Source organism: Salmo salar, chromosome ssa13 (genome assembly GCF_905237065.1).
Source record: "Salmo salar chromosome ssa13, Ssal_v3.1, whole genome shotgun sequence".
NCBI lineage: Eukaryota > Metazoa > Chordata > Actinopteri > Salmoniformes > Salmonidae > Salmo > Salmo salar.
Window position 1 is genome coordinate 95,524,641 of NC_059454.1, and position 21,124 is coordinate 95,545,764.

Below are 21,124 nucleotides of genomic sequence, written 5' to 3' on the forward strand. Positions count from 1 at the left end.
CTCTGCTCCCCAGGGGCCCCCTGGTGTTCTGGCCTCTGTAGTAGACATGACTGTAGTAGATATGACATGACTGTAGTAGACATGACTGTAGTAGATATGACATGACTGTAGTAGACATGACATGACTGTAGTAGACATGACATGACTGTAGTAGACATGACTGTAGTAGACATGACATGACTGTAGTATATATGACATGACTGTAGTAGACATGACTGTAGTAGATATGACATGACTGTAGTAGACATGACTGTAGTAGATATGACATGACTGTAGTAGACATGACATGACTGTAGTAGACATGACATGACTGTAGTAGACATGACATGACTGTAGTAGATATGACATGACTGTAGTATATATGACATGACTGTAGTAGACATGACATGACTGTAGTAGACATGACTGTAGTAGATATGACATGACTGTAGTAGACATGACTGTAGTAGACATGACTGTAGTAGACATGACATGACTGTAGTAGATATGACATGACTGTAGTAGATATGACATGACTGTAGTAGATATGACATGACTGTAGTAGACATGACATGACTGTAGTAGACATGACATGACTGTAGTAGATATGACATGACTGTAGTAGATATGATATGACTGTAGTAGATATGACATGACTGTAGTAGATATGACATGACTGTAGTAGACATGACTGTAGTAGACATGACTGTAGTAGATATGACATGACTGTAGTAGACATGACTGTAGTAGACATGACTGTAGTAGATATGACTGTAGTAGACATGACTGTAGTAGATATGACATGACTGTAGTAGACATGACTGTAGTAGACATGACTGTAGTAGATATGACATGACTGTAGTAGATATGACATGACTGTAGTAGATATGACATGACTGTAGTAGACATGACTGTAGTAGACATGACTGTAGTAGACATGACTGTAGTAGACATGACATGACTGTAGTAGATATGACTGTAGTAGATATGACATGACTGTAGTAGACATGACTGTAGTAGACATGACTGTAGTAGACATGACTGTAGTAGATATGACATGACTGTAGTAGATATGACATGACTGTAGTAGATATGACATGACTGTAGTAGATATGACATGACTGTAGTAGACATGACTGTAGTAGACATGACTGTAGTAGATATGACATGACTGTAGTAGACATGACTGTAGTAGACATGACTGTAGTAGACATGACTGTAGTAGATATGACTGTAGTAGACATGACTGTAGTAGATATGACTGTAGTAGACATGACTGTAGTAGACATGACTGTAGTAGACATGACATGACTGTAGTAGATATGACTGTAGTAGATATGACATGACTGTAGTAGATATGACATGACTGTAGTAGATATGACATGACTGTAGTAGACATGACTGTAGTAGACATGACTGTAGTAGACATGACATGACTGTAGTAGATATGACTGTAGTAGATATGACATGACTGTAGTAGACATGACTGTAGTAGACATGACTGTAGTAGACATGACTGTAGTAGATATGACATGACTGTAGTAGATATGACATGACTGTAGTAGACATGACTGTAGTAGACATGACTGTAGTAGATATGACTGTAGTAGACATGACTGTAGTAGACATGACTGTAGTAGACATGACTGTAGTAGGTATGACTGTAGTAGACATGACTGTAGTAGATATGACTGTAGTAGACATGACTGTAGTAGACATGACTGTAGTAGACATGACTGTAGTAGATATGACATGACTGTAGTAGATATGACATGACTGTAGTAGATATGACATGACTGTAGTAGACATGACTGTAGTAGACATGACTGTAGTAGACATGACATGACTGTAGTAGATATGACTGTAGTAGATATGACATGACTGTAGTAGATATGACTGTAGTAGACATGACTGTAGTAGATATGACTGTAGTAGACATGACTGTAGTAGACATGACTGTAGTAGACATGACTGTAGTAGATATGACATGACTGTAGTAGACATGACTGTAGTAGATATGACTGTAGTAGACATGACTATAGTAGATATGACATGACTGTAGTAGACATGACTGTAGTAGACATGACATGACTGTAGTAGATATGACATGACTGTAGTAGACATGACTGTAGTAGACATGACTGTAGTAGATATGATATGACTGTAGTAGATATGACATGACTGTAGTAGATATGACATGACTGTAGTAGACATGACTGTAGTAGATATGACATGACTGTAATAGACATGACTGTAGTAGACATGACATGACTGTAGTAGACATGACTGTAGTAGATATGATATGACTGTAGTAGATATGACATGACTGTAGTAGACATGACATGACTGTAGTAGACATGACATGACTGTAGTAGACATGACATGACTGTAGTAGATATGACATGACTGTAGTAGACATGACTGTAGTAGATATGACATGACTGTAGTAAACATGACTGTAGTAGATATGACATGACTGTAGTAAACATGACTGTAGTAGATATGACATGACTGTAGTAAACATGACATGACTGTAGTAGATATGACATGACTGTAGTAGACATGACTGTAGTAGATATGACATGACTGTAGTAGATATAACATGACTGTAGTAGACATGACTGTAGTAGATATGACATGACTGTAGTAGATATGACATGACTGTAGTAGACATGACTGTAGTAGACATGACATGACTGTAGTAGATATGACAGTAGTAAACATGACATGACTGTAGTAGATATGACATGACTGTAGTAGATATGACATGACTGTAGTAGATATGACATGACTGTAGTAGATATGATATGACTGTAGTAGATATGGCATGACTGTAGTAGATATGACATGACTGTAGTAGATATGACATATGTCGTGTCTTTGGCTATGCCGGATTAAGTGATACGACATGCTAACTTATAAAATGATTTCTCTGTAATTAATATTACCTGATTACGCTAATCATGTAAATGTAATTAACTAGAAAGTCGGGGCACCACGGAAGAACGTTTATAGAGCCGTTATCTTCCGAATAAACTCTTAAAATACTTTGTAATATTTTACATCGATAGCAGTCAATATTAACCCTTATCTTATTTTCAGTCTCATAATGAAAGTTGTAAATTCTTGGCTATCTTCACGAACCCTGGCTAACAAGTTGAATCAGCAATACAAAATTGGGTTTAATTATTTATTTACTAAATACCTAACTAATCACACAGAATTACAAATACACAGAATACAATGATGTCATACAGAATTCACCCCTGGTGAACGGAACCTGTATGAAAGCTGGTTACACAAAGGAAAGGGGGTTGGGCTTGAATGAAAGAGCGGGAAGATTTAGGAACACAGAAACAGCAGCTATGCTATCGTAAATACATTATCTTATGCATTCTAAATTACCGCCCATTTGGAAAAGGAAAATGCAATAAATATTTACTCTGAGCTGAGCTGCGCTTCGGTAGATTGGTCGTAGATGCTGGCCAGGTTGGCCAACAGACCTTCCTGTCCTCGCAAGAATGTCTCTGGTGGTAAATTGGATACGTGGTGGTATCTTCGTCTGTCTGTTAGACTGGATCCGTCGTCCGTCCTTTCCTAGCCCACGTCCACAGCGGCCGCTGCTAACTCAACGGCTACGAAGTATCACTTCTGTAGTGAATAAGCTCAAAGTTCATACCATTCGCCACCAAAGCTCACGCCGAGGTTGGCTTAGTTCTGTTCTTGACATGTGTGTCCTTCTAACGTAGAGGCTGCAGACCTTACGTACTGGAACCACCTGGTTATCTTTTCGTCAAAGGCTTATATAGTGGAGAGGGGGGAAGGATGTGTTTCATCGTTTATAACCCCTCCTCTTCACAGGGGTGGGCCACTGATCAAGCAGGGCACTTTCCTTATGAAAACCCAAATCTCTCATTTGGAAGCTAAAATTACATTTAATCTCCTAACAAACAATTTCAATATCAAACATTTCAATTGCATAACAATTCCATGTGACTCTGATAACTAGAGGGTGGATACTTTCCCAGGTACAGTTTATGTCGTCCTGTCATCAGTCATAATGTCTCAGATGACAACTGAAATGAAATCCATACTCATTACGTTCCCAAGCATATTTCCAACTGGTTTTATTACCAAAATATGGTTCCTTTTCCCCATTTGTTTGATGTTCCCAGACTCTCTATATTTAACACAGGCTATTCAAGTCCTTCAGTAGGGTCAGAGAGGGGAAGGGAGAAAGGTATTTATGGGTGGGGGGGGTCATAAACCTTACCCACAGGCCAACGTCATGACACATGACTGTAGTAGATATGATATGACTGTAGTAGATATGACATGACTGTAGTAAACATGACATGACTGTAGTAGACATGACTGTAGTAGATATGAGATGACTGTAGTAGATATGACATGACTGTAGTAGACATGAGATGACTGTAGTAGATATGACATGACTGTAGTAGATATGACATGACTGTAGTAGATATGACATGACTGTCGTAGACATGACTGTAGTAGACATGACTGTAGTAGACATGATATGACTGTAGTAGATATGACATGACTGTAGTAGACATGACATGACTGTAGTAGATATGACATGACTGTAGTAGATATGACATGACTGTAGTAGATATGACATGACTGTAGTAGACATGACTGTAGTAGACATGACTGTAGTAGATATGACATGACTGTAGTAGACATGACTGTAGTAGACATGACATGACTGTAGTAGATATGACTGTAGTAGACATGACATGACTGTAGTAGATATGACATGACTGTAGTAGACATGACTGTAGTAGACATGACATGACTGTAGTAGATATGACATGACTGTAGTAGACATGACATGACTGTAGTAGATATGACATGACTGTAGTAGATATGACATGACTGTAGTAGACATGACATGACTGTAGTAGATATGATATGACTGTAGTAGATATGACATGACTGTAGTAGATATGACATGACTGTAGTAGATTTGACATGACTGTAGTAGATATGACATGACTGTAGTAGATATGACATGACTGTAGTAGACATGACTGTAGTAGACATGACATGACTGTAGTAGATATGACATGACTGTAGTAGATATGACATGACTGTAGTAGATATGACATGACTGTAGTAGATATGACATGACTGTAGTAGACATGACTGTAGTAGACATGACTGTAGTAGATATGACATGACTGTAGTAGATATGACATGACTGTAGTAGATATGACATGACTGTAGTAGATATGACATGACTGTAGTAGATATGACATGACTGTAGTAGACATGACTGTAGTAGACATGACTGTAGTAGATATGACATGACTGTAGTAGATATGACATGACTGTAGTAGATATGACATGACTGTAGTAGATATGACATGACTGTAGTAGATATGACCTGTAGTAGAATGACATGACTGTAGTAGATCATGACTGTAGTAGATATGACATGACTGTAGTAGATATGACTGTAGTAGACATGACTGTAGTAGATATGACTGTAGTAGATATGACATGACTGTAGTAGATATGACATGACTGTAGTAGATGACATGACTGTAGTAGATATGACATGACTGTAGTAGATATGACATGACTGTAGTAGATACATGACTGTAGTAGACATGACTGTAGTAGATATGACATGACTGTAGTAGATACGTGACTGTAGTAGATATGACATGACTGTAGTAGATATGACTGTAGTAGATATGACATGACTGTAGTAGACATGACTGTAGTAGATATGACATGACTGTAGTAGATATGACATGACTGTAGTAGACATGACTGTAGTAGACATGACTGTAGTAGATATGACATGACTGTAGTAGACATGACTGTAGTAGACATGACATGACTGTAGTAGATATGACATGACTGTAGTAGATCATGACTGTAGTAGACATGACTGTAGTAGATATGACATGACTGTAGTAGATATGACATGACTGTAGTAGATATACATGACTGTAGTAGATATGACATGACTGTAGTAGACATGACATGACTGTAGTAGATATGACATGACTGTAGTAGATATGACATGACTGTAGTAGATATGACATGACTGTAGTAGATATGATATGACTGTAGTAGACATGACTGTAGTAGACATGACTGTAGTAGATATGACATGACTGTAGTAGATATGACATGACTGTAGTAGATATGATATGACTGTAGTAGACATGACTGTAGTAGATATGACATGACTGTAGTAGATATGACATGACTGTAGTAGACATGACTGTAGTAGATATGACATGACTGTAGTAGATATGACATGACTGTAGTAGATATGACATGACTGTAGTAGATATGACATGACTGTAGTAGATATGACATGACTGTAGTAGATATGACATGACTGTAGTAGATATGACATGACTGTAGTAGATATGACATGACTGTAGTAGATATGACATGACTGTAGTAGATATGACATGACTGTAGTAGATATGACATGACTGTAGTAGATATGACATGACTGTAGTAGACATGACTGTAGTAGACATGACATGACTGTAGTAGATATGACTGTAGTAGATATGACTGTAGTAGATCATGACTGTAGTAGACATGACATGACTGTAGTAGATATGACTGTAGTAGAACATGACTGTAGTAGATATGACATGACTGTAGTAGATATGACATGACTGTAGTAGACATGACATGACTGTAGTAGACATGACATGACTGTAGTAGATATGACAGGACTGTAGTAGATATGACTGTAGTAGACATGACTGTAGTAGATATGACATGACTGTAGTAGATATGACATGACTGTAGTAGATATGACATGACTGTAGTAGATATGACATGACTGTAGTAGATATGACTGTAGTAGACATGACTGTAGTAGAGACATGACTGTAGTAGATATGACATGACTGTAGTAGATATGACGCTGTAGTAGACATGACTGTAGTAGATATGACTGTAGTAGACATGACTGTAGTAGACATGACTGTAGTAGATATGATATGACTGTAGTAGATATGACATGACTGTAGTAGATATGACATGACTGTAGTAGACATGACTGTAGTAGACATGACTGTAGTAGATATGATATGACTGTAGTAGACGTGACTGTAGTAGACATGACATGACTGTAGTAGATATGACATGACTGTAGTAGATATGACATGACTGTAGTAGACATGACTGTAGTAGACATGACATGACTGTAGTAGATATGACATGACTGTAGTAGATCATGACTGTAGTAGACATGACTGTAGTAGATATGACATGACTGTAGTAGATCATGACTGTAGTAGATATGACATGACTGTAGTAGACATGACTGTAGTAGACATGACTGTAGTAGATATGACTGTAGTAGATATGACATGACTGTAGTAGATATGACATGACTGTAGTAGATATGACATGACTGTAGTAGATATGATATGACTGTAGTAGATATGACATGACTGTAGTAGATATGACATGACTGTAGTAGATATGACATGACTGTAGTAGATATGACATGACTGTAGTAGATATGACATGACTGTAGTAGACATGACTGTAGTAGACATGACTGTAGTAGACATGACATGACTGTAGTAGACATGACTGTAGTAGACATGACATGACTGTAGTAGATATGACTGTAGTAGACATGACATGACTGTAGTAGATATGACATGACTGTAGTAGACATGACTGTAGTAGATATGACTGTAGTAGATATGACATGACTGTAGTAGATATGACATGACTGTAGTAGATATGACTGTAGTAGATATGACATGACTGTAGTAGATATGACATGACTGTAGTAGACATGACTGTAGTAGATATGACATGACTGTAGTAGATATGACATGACTGTAGTAGATATGACATGACTGTAGTAGATATGACATGACTGTAGTAGATATGACATGACTGTAGTAGATATGACATGACTGTAGTAGACATGCCATGACTGTAGTAGATATGACATGACTGTAGTAGATATGACATGACTGTAGTAGATATGACATGACTGTAGTAGATATGACATGACTGTAGTAGATATGACTGTGTAGTAGACATGACTGTAGTAGATATGACTGTAGTAGATATGACATGACTGTAGTAGACATGACATGACTGTAGTAGACATGACTGTAGTAGATATGACATGACTGTAGTAGATATGACTGTAGTAGATCATGACTGTAGTAGATCATGACTGTAGTAGACATGACTGTAGTAGATATGACTATGATATGACTGTAGTAGACATGACTGTAGTAGATATGACATGACTGTAGTAGATATGACTGTAGTAGATCATGACTGTAGTAGACATGACTGTAGTAGATATGACTGTAGTAGACATGACTGTAGTAGATATGACATGACTGTAGTAGACATGACTGTAGTAGACATGACTGTAGTAGATATGACATGACTGTAGTAGATATGACTGTAGTAGACATGACTGTAGTAGATATGACTGTAGTAGACATGACATGACTGTAGTAGATATGACATGACTGTAGTAGACATGACTGTAGTAGATATGACATGACTGTAGTAGATATGACTGTAGTAAGACATGACTGTAGTAGATACATGACTGTAGTAGACATGACTGTAGTAGATATGACTTAGATATGACTGTAGTAGACATGACTGTAGTAGATATGACATGACTGTAGTAGATATGACTGTAGTAGACATGACTGTAGTAGACATGACTGTAGTAGATATGACATGACTGTAGTAGATATGACATGACTGTAGTAGACATGACTGTAGTAGACATGACTGTAGTAGATATGACTGTATAGACATGACTGTAGTAGATATGACATGACTGTAGTAGACATGACTGTAGTAGACATGACTGTAGTAGACATGACTGTAGTAGATATGACTGTAGTAGATATGACATGACTGTAGTAGATATGACATGACTGTAGTAGATATGACATGACTGTAGTAGATATGACATGACTGTAGTAGACATGACTGTAGTAGACATGACTGTAGTAGATATGACATGACTGTAGTAGATATGACATGACTGTAGTAGATATGACATGACTGTAGTAGATATGACATGACTGTAGTAGATATGACATGACTGTAGTAGACATGACTGTAGTAGATATGACATGACTGTAGTAGATATGACATGACTGTAGTAGATATGACATGACTGTAGTAGACATGACTGTAGTAGATATGACTGTAGTAGATATGATATGACTGTAGTAGATATGACATGACTGTAGTAGACATGACTGTAGTAGACATGACTGTAGTAGATATGACATGACTGTAGTAGATATGACATGACTGTAGTAGATATGACATGACTGTAGTAGATATGACATGACTGTAGTAGATATGACTGTAGTAGATATGACATGACTGTAGTAGACATGACATGACTGTAGTAGATATGACATGACTGTAGTAGATATGACATGACTGTAGTAGATATGACTGTAGTAGACATGACTGTAGTAGATATGACATGACTGTAGTAGATGACATGACTGTAGTAGATATGACATGACTGTAGTAGACATGACTGTAGTAGATATGACATGACTGTAGTAGATATGACATGACTGTAGTAGATACATGACTGTAGTAGATATGATATGACTGTAGTAGATATGACATGACTGTAGTAGACATGACTGTAGTAGATATGACATGACTGTAGTAGACATGACATGACTGTAGTAGACATGACTGTAGTAGATATGACATGACTGTAGTAGACATGACTGTAGTAGACATGACATGACTGTAGTAGATATGACATGACTGTAGTAGATATGACATGACTGTAGTAGAACATGACTGTAGTAGATATGACATGACTGTAGTAGATATGACATGACTGTAGTAGACATGACTGTAGTAGACATGACATGACTGTAGTAGACATGACTGTAGTAGATATGACATGACTGTAGTAGACATGACTGTAGTAGACATGACTGTAGTAGATGCATGACTGTAGTAGATATGACATGACTGTAGTAGATATGACATGACTGTAGTAGACATGACTGTAGTAGACATGACTGTAGTAGATATGACTGTAGTAGACATGACTGTAGTAGATATGACATGACTGTAGTAGATATGACATGACTGTAGTAGATATGACTGTAGTAGACATGACATGACTGTAGTAGACATGACTGTAGTAGATATGACATGACTGTAGTAGATATGACATGACTGTAGTAGATATGATATGACTGTAGTAGACATGACTGTAGTAGACATGACTGTAGTAGATATGACTGTAGTAGATATGATATGACTGTAGTAGATATGACATGACTGTAGTAGATATGACATGACTGTAGTAGATATGACATGACTGTAGTAGATATGACATGACTGTAGTAGACATGACTGTAGTAGATATGACATGACTGTAGTAGATATGACATGACTGTAGTAGATATGACATGACTGTAGTAGACATGACTGTAGTAGATATGACATGACTGTAGTAGACATGACTGTAGTAGATATGACATGACTATAGTAGACATGACTGTAGTAGACATGACTGTAGTAGATATGACATGACTGTAGTAGACATGACATGACTGTAGTAGATATGACATGACTGTAGTAGATATGACATGACTGTAGTAGATATGACTGTAGTAGATATGACATGACTGTAGTAGATATGACATGACTGTAGTAGATATGACATGACTGTAGTAGATATGACATGACTGTAGTAGACATGACTGTAGTAGACATGACTGTAGTAGACATGACATGACTGTAGTAGACATGACTGTAGTAGACATGACATGACTGTAGTAGATATGACTGTAGTAGACATGACATGACTGTAGTAGATATGACATGACTGTAGTAGATATGACATGACTGTAGTAGATATGATATGACTGTAGTAGATATGACATGACTGTAGTAGATGAATGACTGTAGTAGATATGACATGACTGTAGTAGATATGACATGACTGTAGTAGATCATGACTGTAGTAGATATGACATGACTGTAGTAGACATGACTGTAGTAGATATGACATGACTGTAGTAGATATGACATGACTGTAGTAGATATGACATGACTGTAGTAGATCATGACTGTAGTAGATATGACATGACTGTAGTAGATATGACATGACTGTAGTAGACATGACTGTAGTAGATATGACATGACTGTAGTAGATATGACATGACTGTAGTAGATATGACATGACTGTAGTAGATGACATGACTGTAGTAGATATGACATGACTGTAGTAGATATGCATGACTGTAGTAGATATGACATGACTGTAGTAGATATGACATGACTGTAGTAGATATGACATGACTGTAGTAGACATGACTGTAGTAGATATGACATGACTGTAGTAGATATGACATGACTGTAGTAGATATGACATGACTGTAGTAGATATGACATGACTGTAGTAGATATGACATGACTGTAGTAGATATGACATGACTGTAGTAGATATGACATGACTGTAGTAGATATGACATGACTGTAGTAGACATGACTGTAGTAGATATGACATGACTGTAGTAGATATGACATGACTATAGTAGACATGACTGTAGTAGACATGACTGTAGTAGATATGACATGACTGTAGTAGACATGACATGACTGTAGTAGATATGACATGACTGTAGTAGATATGACATGACTGTAGTAGATATGACATGACTGTAGTAGATCATGACTGTAGTAGAGCATGACTGTAGTAGATATGACATGACTGTAGTAGATATGACATGACTGTAGTAGACATGACTGTAGTAGATCATGACTGTAGTAGATATGACATGACTGTAGTAGACATGACTGTAGTAGACATGACTGTAGTAGATATGACATGACTGTAGTAGATATGACTGTAGTAGATATGACATGACTGTAGTAGACATGACATGACTGTAGTAGATATGACATGACTGTAGTAGATATGACATGACTGTAGTAGATATGACATGACTGTAGTAGATATGACATGACTGTAGTAGATATGACATGACTGTAGTAGACATGACTGTAGTAGAGACATGACTGTAGTAGATATGACATGACTGTAGTAGATATGACATGACTGTAGTAGATATGACATGACTGTAGTAGATATGACATGACTGTAGTAGACATGACTGTAGTAGACATGACTGTAGTATACATGACATGACTGTAGTAGACATGACTGTAGTAGACATGACTGTAGTAGATATGACATGACTGTAGTAGATATGACATGACTGTAGTAGATATGATCTGTAGTAGATATGACATGACTGTAGTAGATATGACATGACTGTAGTAGATATGACATGACTGTAGTAGATATGATATGACTGTAGTAGATACATGACTGTAGTAGATATGACATGACTGTAGTAGATATGACATGACTGTAGTAGACATGACTGTAGTAGATATGACTGTAGTAGACATGACTGTAGTAGATATGACTGTAGTAGATATGACATGACTGTAGTAGACATGACTGTAGTAGACATGACATGACTGTAGTAGATATGACATGACTGTAGTAGACATGACTGTAGTAGATATGACATGACTGTAGTAGATATGACATGACTGTAGTAGACATGACTGTAGTAGATATGACATGACTGTAGTAGATATGACATGACTGTAGTAGACATGACTGTAGTAGATATGACATGACTGTAGTAGATATGACATGACTGTAGTAGATATGACATGACTGTAGTAGATATGACATGACTGTAGTAGACATGACTGTAGTAGATATGACATGACTGTAGTAGATATGACATGACTGTAGTAGATATGACATGACTGTAGTAGACATGACTGTAGTAGATTGACATGACTGTAGTAGATATGATATGACTGTAGTAGATATGATATGCTGTAGTAGATATGACATGACTGTAGTAGATATGACATGACTGTAGTAGACATGACATGACTGTAGTAGATATGACATGACTGTAGTAGATATGATATGACTGTAGTAGATATGACATGACTGTAGTAGATATGATATGACTGTAGTAGACATGACTGTAGTAGACATGACTGTAGTAGACATGACATGACTGTAGTAGATATGACTGTAGTAGACATGACATGACTGTAGTAGATTGGACATGACTGCAGTAGATATGACATGACTGTAGTAGATATGACATGACTGTAGTAGATATGATATGACTGTAGTAGACATGACTGTAGTAGATATGACATGACTGTAGTAGATATGACATGACTGTAGTAGATATGATATGACTGTAGTAGACATGACTGTAGTAGACATGACTGTAGTAGATATGATATGACTGTAGTAGATATGACATGACTGTAGTAGATATGACATGACTGTAGTAGATATGACATGACTGTAGTAGATATGATATGACTGTAGTAGATATGACATGACTGTAGTAGACATGACTGTAGTAGACGTGATATGACTGTAGTAGACATGACTGTAGTAGATATGACATGACTGTAGTAGATATGACATGACTGTAGTAGATATGATATGACTGTAGTAGATATGACATGACTGTAGTAGACATGACTGTAGTAGACATGACATGACTGTAGTAGATATGATATGACTGTAGTAGACATGACTGTAGTAGACATGACATGACTGTAGTAGATATGACATGACTGTAGTAGATATGACATGACTGTAGTAGATATGATATGACTGTAGTAGATATGATATGACTGTAGTAGATATGACATGACTGTAGTAGATATGGCATGACTGTAGTAGATATGACATGACTGTAGTAGATATATGACTGTAGTAGATATGACATGACTGTAGTAGACATGACTGTAGTAGACATGACATGACTGTAGTATATATGATATGACTGTAGTAGATATGACTGTAGTAGATATGACATGACGGTAGTAGATATGACATGACTGTAGTAGACATGACTGTAGTAGATATGACATGACTGTAGTAGACATGACATGACTGTAGTAGACATGACTATAGTAGATATGACATGACTATAGTAGACATGACTGTAGTAGACATGACATGATAGTAATAGATATGACATGACTGTAGTAGATATGACATGACTGTAGTAGATATGACATGACTGTAGTAGACATGACATGACTGTAGTAGATATGACATGACTGTAGTAGATATGATATGACTGTAGTAGATATGACATGACTGTAGTAGATATGACATGACTGTAGTAGATATGGCATGACTGAAATAGATATGATATGACTGTAGTAGACATGACTGTAGTAGATATAGCATGACTGTAGTAGATATGACATGACTGTAGTAGATATGGCATGACTGTAGTAGATATGATATGACTGTAGTAGACATGACATGACTGTAGTAGATATGATATGACTGTAGTAGATATGGCATGACTGTAGTAGATATGATATGACTGTAGTAGATATGATATGACTGTAGTAGATATGACATGACTGTAGTAGATATGATATGACTGTAGTAGATATGACATGACTGTAGTAGATATGACATGACTGTAGTAGATATGATATGACTGTAGTAGATATGACATGACTGTAGTAGATATGATATGACTGTAGTAGACATGACTGTAGTAGACATGACATGACTGTAGTAGATATGACTGTAGTAGATATGACTGTAGTAGACATGTCTGTAGTAGACATGACTGTAGTAGACATGACTGTAGTAGATATGACTGTAGTAGATATGACAGTAGTAGATATGGCATGACTGTAGTAGATATGACATGACTAGTAGATATGATATGACTGTAGTAGATATGATATGACTGTAGTATACATGACATGACTGTAGTAGATATGACTGTAGTAGACATGACTGTAGTAGATATGACATGACTGTAGTAGATATGACATGACTGTAGTAGATATGATATGACTGTAGTATACATGACATGACTGTAGTAGATATGACTGTAGTAGACATGACTGTAGTAGACATGACTGTAGTAGATATGACATGACTGTAGTAGATATGACTGTAGTAGACATGACTGTAGTAGATATGACTGTAGTAGATATGACATGACTGTAGTAGACATGACTGTAGTAGACATGACTGTAGTAGATATGACATGACTGTAGTAGATATGACATGACTGTAGTAGACATGACTGTAGTAGACATGACATAACTGTAGTAGATATGACATGACTGTAGTAGACATGACATGACTGTAATAGACATGACTGTAGTAGATATGACATGACTTTAGTAGACATGACAGGACTTTAGTAGACATGACTGTAGTAGACATGACTGTAGTAGATATGACATGACAGGACTGTAGTAGACATGACTGTAGTAGACATGAGATGACTGTAGAAGACATGACTGTAGTAGACATGACTGTAGTAGAGATGACAGTAGTAGATATGACATGACTGTAGTAGATATGATATGACTGTAGTAGATATGGCATGACTATAGTAGATATGATATGACTGTAGTAGATATGACATGACTGTAGTAGATATGGCATGACTGTAGTAGATATGACATGACTGTAGTAGACATGACATGACTGTAGTAGATATGATATGACTGTAGTAGACATGACTGTAGTAGACCTGACTGTAGTAGACATGACATGACTGTAGTAGACATTACTGTAGTAGATATGATATGACTGTAGTAGATATGACTGTAGTAGATATGATATGACTGTAGTAGATATGACATGACTGTAGTAGACATGACTGTAGTAGATTAGATATGAATGTAGTAGATATGACATGACTGTTGTAGATATGGCATGACTGTAGTAGATATGACTGTAGTAGATATGGCATGACTGTAGTAGATATGACATGACTGTCGTAGACATGACTGTAGTAGATATGACATGACTGTAGTAGATATGATATGACTGTAGTAAATATGACATGACTGTAGTAGACATGGCATGACTGTAGTTGATATGACATGACTGTAGTAGATATGACATGACTGTAGTAGACATGGCATGACTGTAGTAGATATGACATGACTGTAGTAGACCTGACATGACTGTAGTAGACATGACTGTACTAGACATGACATGACTGTAGTAGATATGACTGTAGTAGACATGACTGTAGTAGATATGACTATACTGTAGTAGACATGACATGTCTGTAGTAGACATGACTGTAGTAGATATGACATGACTGTAGTAGATATGACATGACTGTAGTAGATATGACATGACTGTAGTAGATATGACTGTAGTAGACATGACTGTAGTAGACATGACTGTAGTAGATATGACATGACTGTAGTAGATATGACTGTAGTAGACATGACTTTAGTAGATATGACATGACTGTAGTAGATATGACTGTAGTAGACATGACTGTAGTAGACATGACTGTAGTAGACATGATCATGACTGTAGTAGATATGACATGACTGTAGTAGACATGACTGTAGTAGACATGACTGTAGTAGACATGACTGTAGTAGATACATGACTGTAGTAGACATGACTGTAGTAGATATGACATGACTGTAGTAGACATGACTGTAGTAGACATGACTGTAGTAGATATGACATGACTGTAGTAGATATGACATGACTGTAGTAGACATGACTGTAGTAGATGACATGACTGTAGTAGATATGACTGTAGTAGACATGACTGTAGTAGATATGACATGACTGTAGTGATATGACATGACTGTAGTAGATATGATATGACTGTAGTAGATATGATATGACTGTAGTAGATATGACATGACTGTAGTAGATATGATATGACTGTAGTAGATATGACATGACTGTAGTAGATATGACTGTAGTAGACATGACTGTAGTAGATATGACATGACTGTAGTAGACATGACTGTAGTAGATATGACATGACTGTAGTAGATATGATATGACTGTAGTAGATATGACATGACTGTAGTAGACATGACTGTAGTAGACATGACTGTAGTAGATAGACATGACTGTAGTAGATATGACTGTAGTAGACATGACTGTAGTAGATATGACATGACTGTAGTAGACATGACTGTAGTAGACATGACTGTAGTAGATATGACTGTAGTAGACATGACTGTAGTAGATATGACATGACTGTAGTAGATATGACATGACTGTAGTAGATATGACATGACTGTAGTAGACATGACTGTAGTAGATATGACATGACTGTAGTAGATATGACATGACTGTAGTAGATATGACATGACTGTAGTAGATATGATATGACTGTAGTAGATATGACATGACTGTAGTAGACATGACTGTAGTAGACATGACATGACTGTAGTAGATATGATATGACTGTAGTAGACATGACTGTAGTAGACATGACATGACTGTAGTAGATATGACATGACTGTAGTAGATATGACATGACTGTAGTAGATATGATATGACTGTAGTAGATATGATATGACTGTAGTAGATATGACATGACTGTAGTAGATATGACATGACTGTAGTAGATATGACATGACTGTAGTAGATATGACATGACTGTAGTAGATATGACATGACTGTAGTAGATCATGACTGTAGTAGATATGACATGACTGTAGTAGACATGACATGACTGTAGTAGATTATGACTGTAGTAGATATGACATGACTGTAGTAGATATGACATGACTGTAGTAGACATGACTGTAGTAGATATGACATGACTGTAGTAGACATGACATGACTGTAGTAGACATGACTGTAGTAGATATGACATGACTATAGTAGACATGACTGTAGTAGATATGACATGACTGTAGTAGATATGACATGACTGTAGTAGATATGACATGACTGTAGTAGATATGACATGACTGTAGTAGATATGACATGACTGTAGTAGATATGATATGACTGTAGTAGATATGACATGACTGTAGTAGATATGACATGACTGTAGTAGATATGACATGACTGTAGTAGATATGATATGACTGTAGTAGACATGACTGTAGTAGATATGACATGACTGTAGTAGATATGACATGACTGTAGTAGATATGACATGACTGTAGTAGATATGACATGACTGTAGTAGATATGACATGACTGTAGTAGATATGACATGACTGTAGTAGATATGATATGACTGTAGTAGATATGACATGACTGTAGTAGATATGATATGACTGTAGTAGATATGATATGACTGTAGTAGATATGACATGACTGTAGTAGATATGATATGACTGTAGTAGATATGACATGACTGTAGTAGATATGACATGACTGTAGTAGATATGATATGACTGTAGTAGATATGACATGACTGTAGTAGATATGACATGACTGTAGTAGACATGACTGTAGTAGACATGACATGACTGTAGTAGATATGACTGTAGTAGATATGACTGTAGTAGACATGTCTGTAGTAGACATGACTGTAGTAGATATGCATGACTGTAGTAGATATGACTGTAGTAGATATGACATGTAGTAGATATGACATGACTGTAGTAGATATGACATGACTGTAGTAGATATGATATGACTGTAGTAGATATGATATGACTGTAGTATACATGACATGACTGTAGTAGATATGACTGTAGTAGACATGACTGTAGTAGATATGACATGACTGTAGTAGATATGACATGACTGTAGTAGATATGATATGACTGTAGTATACATGACATGACTGTAGTAGATATGACTGTAGTAGACATGACTGTAGTAGACATGACTGTAGTAGATATGACATGACTGTAGTAGATATGACTGTAGTAGACATGACTGTAGTAGATATGACTGTAGTAGATATGACATGACTGTAGTAGACATGACTGTAGTAGACATGACTGTAGTAGATATGACATGACTGTAGTAGATATGACATGACTGTTGTAGACATGACTGTAGTAGACATGACTGTAGTAGATATGACATGACTGTAGTAGACATGACTGTAGTAGACATGACATGACTGTAGTAGATATGACATGACTGTAGTAGATATGACATGACTGTAGTAGATATGATATGACTGTAGTAGATATGATATGACTGTAGTATATATGACATGACTGTAGTAGATATGACATGACTGTAGTAGATATGACATGACTGTAGTAGATATGACATGACTGTAGTAGACATGACTGTAGTAGATATGACATGACTGTAGTAGATATGATATGACTGTAGTAGATATGATATGACTGTAGTAGATATGACATGACTGTAGTAGATATGATATGACTGTAGTAGATATGACATGACTGTAGTAGATATGACATGACTGTAGTAGATATGATATGACTGTAGTAGATATGACATGACTGTAGTAGATATAATATGACTGTAGTAGACATGACTGTAGTAGACATGACATGACTGTAGTAGACATGACATGACTGTAGTAGATATGACAGTAGTAGACATGACATGACTGTAGTAGATATGACATGACTGCAATAGATATGACATGACTGTAGTAGATATGACATGACTGTAGTAGATATGATTTGACTGTAGTAGACATGACTGTAGTAGATATGACATGACTGTAGTAGATATGACATGACTGTAGTAGATATGATATGACTGTAGTAGACATGACTGTAGTAGACATGAATGTAGTAGATATGATATGACTGTAGTAGATATGACATGACTGTAGTAGATATGACATGACTGTAGTAGATATGACATGACTGTAGTAGATATGATATGACTGTAGTAGATATGACATGACTGTAGTAGACATGACTGTAGTAGACGTGATATGACTGTAGTAGACATGACTGTAGTAGATATGACATGACTGTAGTAGATATGACATGACTGTAGTAGATATGATATGACTGTAGTAGATATTACATGACTGTAGTAGACATGACTGTAGTAGACATGACATGACTGTAGTAGATATGATATGACTGTAGTAGACATGACTGTAGTAGACATGACATGACTGTAGTAGATATGACATGACTGTAGTAGATATGACATGACTGTAGTAGATATGATATGACTGTAGTAGATATGATATGACTGTAGTAGATATGACATGACTGTAGTAGATATGGCATGACTGTAGTAGATATGACATGACTGTAGTAGATATATGACTGTAGTAGATATGACATGACTGTAGTAGACATGACTGTAGTAGACATGACATGACTGTAGTATATATGATATGACTGTAGTAGATATGACTGTAGTAGATATGACATGACGGTAGTAGATATGACATGACTGTAGTAGACATGACTGTAGTAGATATGACATGACTGTAGTAGACATGACATGACTGTAGTAGACATGACTATAGTAGATATGACATGACTATAGTAGACATGACTGTAGTAGACATGACATGATAGTAATAGATATGACATGACTGTAGTAGATATGACATGACTGTAGTAGATATGACATGACTGTAGTAGACATGACATGACTGTAGTAGATATGACATGACTGTAGTAGATATGATATGACTGTAGTAGATATGACATGACTGTAGTAGATATGACATGACTGTAGTAGATATGGCATGACTGAAATAGATATGATATGACTGTAGTAGACATGACTGTAGTAGATATAGCATGACTGTAGTAGATATGACATGACTGTAGTAGATATGGCATGACTGTAGTAGATATGATATGACTGTAGTAGACATGACATGACTGTAGTAGATATGATATGACTGTAGTAGATATGGCATGACTGTAGTAGATATGATATGACTGTAGTAGATATGATATGACTGTAGTAGATATGACATGACTGTAGTAGATATGATATGACTGTAGTAGATATGACATGACTGTAGTAGATATGACATGACTGTAGTAGATATGATATGACTGTAGTAGATATGACATGACTGTAGTAGATATGATATGACTGTAGTAGACATGACTGTAGTAGACATGACATGACTGTAGTAGATATGACTGTAGTAGATATGACTGTAGTAGACATGTCTGTAGTAGACATGACTGTAGTAGACTTGACTGTAGTAGATATGACTGTAGTAGATATGACAGTAGTAGATATGGCATGACTGTAGTAGATATGACATGACTAGTAGATATGATATGACTGTAGTAGATATGATATGACTGTAGTATACATGACATGACTGTA

General features: G+C 36.4%; 1 protein-coding gene across 2 annotated transcripts in view; it reads left to right on the forward strand.

Annotated features, from left to right (window-relative positions):
* Positions 1–21,124, forward strand: part of LOC106568132 (ras-specific guanine nucleotide-releasing factor 2) — a 95,751-nt gene that overhangs the window by 43,529 nt on the left and 31,098 nt on the right. The gene's annotated exons all lie outside the window — the stretch shown is intronic.